Source organism: Amia ocellicauda, chromosome 13, assembly GCF_036373705.1.
Source record: "Amia ocellicauda isolate fAmiCal2 chromosome 13, fAmiCal2.hap1, whole genome shotgun sequence".
NCBI lineage: Eukaryota > Metazoa > Chordata > Actinopteri > Amiiformes > Amiidae > Amia > Amia ocellicauda.
The window spans coordinates 30810756-30817257 of NC_089862.1; positions in this window are offsets into that span (position 1 = coordinate 30810756).

Sequence of the window (6502 nt, forward strand, 5' to 3'; positions counted from 1 at the left end):
CCCTCAAAGTGGCAAGAGCTCGTACAGGGAGTGCTGTGATGACCGGTTCCACTACAGAGCAACAGAGCACGGAGGAGGGGGCCACATGAGCAGCTCAATCTTTGCACTTTTGCTTGCTGCCAAAGTCAACCTCACTTTAAACAAGTCCTGCTGTGGTCTGCACCACCACCAAGACAACATAATACAACACTAGTGGTGGTAGTGTGTGTGTGTGTATTTTAGGGGGCTTGTTACTGATTTAATTACTACCATCAATAGTTTTGACTAATTTAGACAAGAGTTTTAAAACAAATTACCTTCTAATGAGTGGTTCAGTAATGGGTCACTAAGAATGTGTGACAGGTTGTAGGGTTTGCTTTGTGTAACAACACAAGGTCATTATAAAGTGACATTGCCCATAATAAATTGTCAAGAATATACCCTCCCTGTCAGATACAGCAACTGAGTGATTGTGTTACATTGTTTTTATTTGTGCTACAAAGACAGAACGTATATGCTGTCCAACTGCATCTTCAGTAGATTTAGCCAATTGTTTTGCAGAGAGAATGCTATTTTGTACTTTAATTTATAAGCTAGTGAATAAGTAATAATAATAATTATTATGAATGTGATTAATGTGTGTATTTTACTACTTTTTCATTTTAAGAAGATTCTATAAATTAGTCCATCTATCCATCCATCCATCGTTGAAACCGCTTATCCTGGTGAGGGTCACAGGGTCAATAAATTAGTATTTAGATTAATAGTATTGTTATTCAACAACCTCATTCTATCAATAATAGAATGTTCTAGACTGTTCTTTAGTTCTTTTCTCTGTGGGTTTTCATTTCATTTAATCTCTTCTCATTGGTTCCCTTTTGTTACAGTCAAGACGTGCATGCCTCGGAATAGAATTAATCTAATTATTTTTAACCAAATTTGTGTGGTAATATACAGCACAGTTATACAGTTACTGTTATTTGTTATTTGTAGTGTAGGAAGCCTGTACAGTATATAGTGATGACACATTCTTGTCTGTAATGCAATAGTGCATAATAATTAAAAAATGCAAAGTTCAGTATTATGTAGGGACGGTGCTTGACTTAAAATTGTAATTGGCCTTTGGAAGTGGGGCTTGGGTTCTACAGTTTGGGAGAACAGTATCTGCAAATTACTTCCTGTCCATTTAGAGATATGTGCAAATCATTTAAAGATATCTGTAAATGACTTCCTTTATGTTGGCTGAGAGTATCACATCCTGTTTACTCATTCATTTACATAGAAAGTAATGAACAGAATTTATGAATTAATGTTAATGAACAGGACATGATAATCTCAGACTTTAAATCATCTTTAAATGTATTTCAGATATCTTTAAATTAGTACCAGATATCTTTTAATTATTTGAAGAGATTTTTCTATACAGCAAGTTGAATTAAAAAATATGTGTTCCTTCGCTGAGCCTATGGTATTTGGCCAGGTATCCTGACCGAACTGCACAGGGAAGGGTGGTTGTGAGGTTCCCCATTCTCACTAAATAAATCGGGGTGGCATAGTCGTGTTATTGACGGTGTGTTGCTGTCCACCCATGACAGTTGTTACAGAGTTTTGAAGTGAAGGCCAGTGGAATTGTACTGTATTTTATGAAACTGGAAATTAGGTACTGCAAAGACAGCAGTTGATAAAAGCAGGAGTACCTGGACCAAAGGAGATAGCTATAGCTAATATTTATATTTTGGAAGTTATTATTTTCATTTTCGGCTATGGAGATTTATTTGTTTATTAAATTAGCAAATTAAGGTTCCTCTTGTTTGATTTCAGCAGAGTCCTCTGCCTATTTCATCTCTCTGTATCACTCCAATCCCGATTGAGCCACAATTTGACAATTTTCTTATTATTAAGTGAATAAAATTATTGTTATGACTGTCACAATCCCAGCAATGTGATCCATCCTTTTTGTTTTGTAAACTTCATCATTCAACCTTATCCAGAGAGGCTTTCCGGGAAAGAACCACCCACGTATTTGGTTAACCTGCATTATATGGAAACACAGCTTTTAATTGAACTTACCTTGACCGCCAATGCTAGTAAGAAGGAATGCAAGCGAGGCCACATCCGGCCAGACTGCCAGTCTGTCCTTGTCCATGGAAATGAGGTGAAAAGGTTGTGGGCATCTGGGACAAACTACCCAGCCTTATTGTTCAAACTGATCCTTCAAGAGGCAACTAGATGAAATTCTTCACTTAATCGGATACTAACAACCAAACAAACATGGTGAGACAAATAGTCTCATCTTGCTTATAGGCTTTGTTACATTCCTATGTAATTCTATTTGGTCTGGAAGGAATGTCTAACAATTACATGTGGTAACAAAGCTGCAGCAGGTGTTTGTTATACATATGGCCTTCTACAAATGGAGATGTTTCCAATATCCTGTTAGAGCTCTTGCAAATGTACATATGGAAATCAAGATGCATTGCAGTGATTTACCTTTGAAATTACATCCTTCCTAATAAGGAGAACAGACTAACATCAAATATATATAATCTGTCGCCTTAGACAGCTAAGCATTGCTAGCACCTAAGTAGGTCAAATATTTAGATTTCACCTCATATACCCTTTCAGTCCACAATCCACAGTTGTTGCCATTCATGGAATGAACCACAAATATGCCACAACACTAAACAAGACGCTTCCCATTCATGTTACAGGGCTTACAGAAACTATTATAAAGTCAACTACTTGAAAAAGTATTTTAAAAAGTCTCAAATTGAACAGCTTATGGAAGTCTTTTGTGGGTCTCGATTCTAAGCACCAGGTTTTATCATTGATAGAGGAAGACTCTTGCTTTATACTCACTACTGAATAACAAGAAACTGTACATTGTAGTCCTATGGTATAGTATTATGGAAGTCTTCATATTGCAATTCTAATACAGATATGAGGCTAAATTCACACACTTATAGGAAAAAGTGCATGTCTCCTTAATCAATGTTTGTAAAAAAAAAAGGATAAATAAATAAATAATAAGCACATATGGCAGACATTGATCTAGCCAAAATGTTTGAGTTTTGGGCCAAAGCTGCAGAGAATTATATAAACATGTAATCTGACACTTAGATTTTGTGAAAAAAAAAATACATTTTTTTTAAATCCCCCATATAAATGTCATTGTTAAAATGCTGGGAAACTGGCAATTAAAAAAGAAAAACGTTTTGTTAAGGTAGTCTTTAACTTTGTGTAGATGCCATCATAATGAATGCAGTTGTGGTTTTGTGTGTTAAACATGTCTAGTGAACATATGTAACATGCAGGTAGAAAGCTAATGTAAAAATTCCTTTGACTTTGAGCATTGCAATAGCCTAGCTTAAATATTTGTACTGAAATGTAGTGCTCATACAGCTTAGAGTGTTTTGTTTCTTCGAGATTGTAATTGAAGCTGTTAATTCTCTTTCTCTTTTGTCATAAATGAAAGTAAACAGTAAAAGTTACCCGACAAGGTTTGTTCCATCTGTTTCTGGAGGTTGTTACCATGGAAGTATTGTGACTTTCACCCCAGGATATGTTTTGTACATGTTATGGTGAGTTTCTTAAAAGCACAATCAATGTTTTTTCAGCGTGAAATAGACAATTACTGTCAGTTAGTCGTACAAAAGCATCCTTCCAGGCTGTATTTCATTTGGATTTCTCCATAAAGTGGATTAGCTGAGAATGGGACTGTATTCTAGTAGGGTATGTTTGCACATACGGTAAAATCCTCACATCATTGAAATTCTGTAAGAATATTTATTTATTGGCCTTCTCCATTAGTGTAGTAAATTAGTTAGGTGTACAGAATGATACAAAATGGCAGACATTTGCCTTTAAATGTATATAAATGACATCTTTAATTTAATCATATTACACGGATACATTTTTACTATTTATTATTGTATTGGTTGAGCCACTTAAATGTCCACTTTTTCGTTGTTTGGACACAATTATGCAATGTTATGGAAAAAGGGTTAACTTCTCAGTGAGAATACAGCACTATTCAAATCTAGAATGGCTTAGAATGATTAGGTTTAGAATTTACATTAGAATTCGATCCAAATTTCTTTAAAACTCTGAATGAAAGAATAACAACTGTGTTGGCAATTTTAAAATGAAGTCTCAATCATTCAAAATGCACGCTGCACTTGTTTTGTTTGTAATCAAGCCAACTATTCTGGAGATATTGCAGGCATTGAGTCTAACCTGATAGAAGTGCTTTAAAACTCTGGAGACAGGAACTGACGTCTCTGTAGTGTTGTCCCTATTTACCCTTTAATTATTTCCTTTGCTATGATTTGTCCAAACTAATTTTACATTTTCTTTTCATATTGGCTGATGGGGCTCAGGGTTTTGCAATTCTTTTGATGTTCTAAGTGATATAGGTTTAATATTCAATCCCAGTGGCGCATTTATTCCTAGTGTATTGGGCAATGGAGTCAAAATGTGATTGGCTAGGTCAGAACAAAAACATAGATATAGTTATATTTATGTATTTGTATCCCTTCATACATTTTCACAGCAATTACAACAATGGCCTTTCACGGTTGTATGTTTTTAAGACAATAAACTACAAACAATGTATAGTCTGTGGTCACCAACTGTTATTTAATGTAGCCCCCCCCCCCCGCGGTGACCGCTGTGCTGACACAGGAGAGAGGCAGACAGCTGACTGACCACACTGTTCGTCCACCGAGCGAACCAGGCAGCTCTGACTGATAAGCCTAAACAGGTACCCAGCAAGCCACAGGGGTCGCTCTTGGACCATAAATCAAGGGAACCCAAGGTCTTCGAACGCCCCCAACCTTGGCAGTGCTTTGCCAATCTGCACTGTTACAGCTGGCCATTGGATCAACTTGACCTCTGAGCAGAAGCTGTAAACTGTAAATTTATAAGCATGTAGCACAGTGTAAAGGTGTTGAAACATTTGCAACATAACTAAAGCAGGTAAATGGTTGGAGGGAAGGCATTAAAACAGTGCTGAGACTTACCCAAGTACCAAGTACCAACTGTGTGACATCACAAGGCTCTGCGAAGTTAATCACGATTGGTCATGAAAGGGTATGTTGTTTTTCTTCTATTTTCTCAGCATCGTTAATAGCACATCTGTTTTCAGTTCCTGAGATTATATTTGATGTACTGTAAATGTAACATTATCAATGCATGAGTTTTTTCCATGTGCGATTTGAGGTGTGGATCCTGCTTTATATGGACCTCTATGTGCCGCTGACTTCAGATGTTCTCAGGCTACCATTGCATTCCATGGAATATATTCAAGTCAAACGTTTTAATGTATTGTGACGCGTGGAGGAGCAGTCTGGGCTGCCGATTAATCCTGGATCACCAGCACAGCAGGCAGGCCTGTTTCTACATCACCTGAAGACTTGGACCGCCTGGAACTGGAACTGTACATTTGCTCCACAATCACACTTCATACAGGCTTACAAAAAGATGCCCACCCCCCCAACAATGAATATGGATGAAGATGTGCTAATCATAACTTGGGGAACAGCAGGTTATGGAACAAAAGTAAATAATGAAGCGTCTCTGGCATTCCTGACTTTTCCACTAACAATACTACAAAGACAATATTTTACTGTGATATCTTAGCAAACATGAGCGCAGCGTCAGACTGTTTCAACACACAAAGGCCACAATCCACAGCAATGTAGTGCAGAGTCATTTCTTTCATATTTGTTTTTTTGTAAGTGCCTCTATAAACCATTTCAGCAGTTCGTCTCAAAAATCAAAGTTCGAGAATATAAAAAGCAGGAAAATTGCAATTCAACAGTGTCTGTTCCCAGCACTGTGGTCCATTTGCCAGTGAAGCAGTTTATTTGTGGCTTTTGTGTAAGTTGTAATTAAATCACTGCAAACATGTAAATGTGCATCTGTAATCAAGAGAAAGGGAAAACCTGCAGCGCTCAGTGAGACTGGGACAATCTGTTTGAAATTCAGCAGCAATGCCAAATATTGTGGTGGTGAAATAAAGCAAATTAAGTTATTTACAAAGAGTAATTCACCAAATGTGACTAGGGATATCATGTGATTTTTCTTTTTCTTGGAGCAACCCTGAATCTTACTGACATCTTCCTCTGAAGAGAAAACTATTCGTAAACCTCTGGCTTATACAAAAGATCAGTTTTCACTTTTCACAAAAGAAAAAAACATTACAGGATGTGTTTTCCTCTCAGTCAGAGGGTTGAAAACAACCTTCAGAGCAATTGTAATTGAGGCTGGGTGATCAAATAGTAGTTCCACATTAACAGTGTATATACAATAATATATCCTTAATAATAATGAGTTTTTGGATATAGTTACATTTGGTTTGGATTATTTTGTTAGATATGCTATAGTCAATGTATAGTTTATTTTTAAGCATGAAATGGATCTGAGTTTCACTGTAGCATATGTGTACTGAACAGAATGTGTGTCAAACTAACTAAGTGAACCAGAATGTGGAGTATTTACATATTTAATAGGTTTTTGTCGA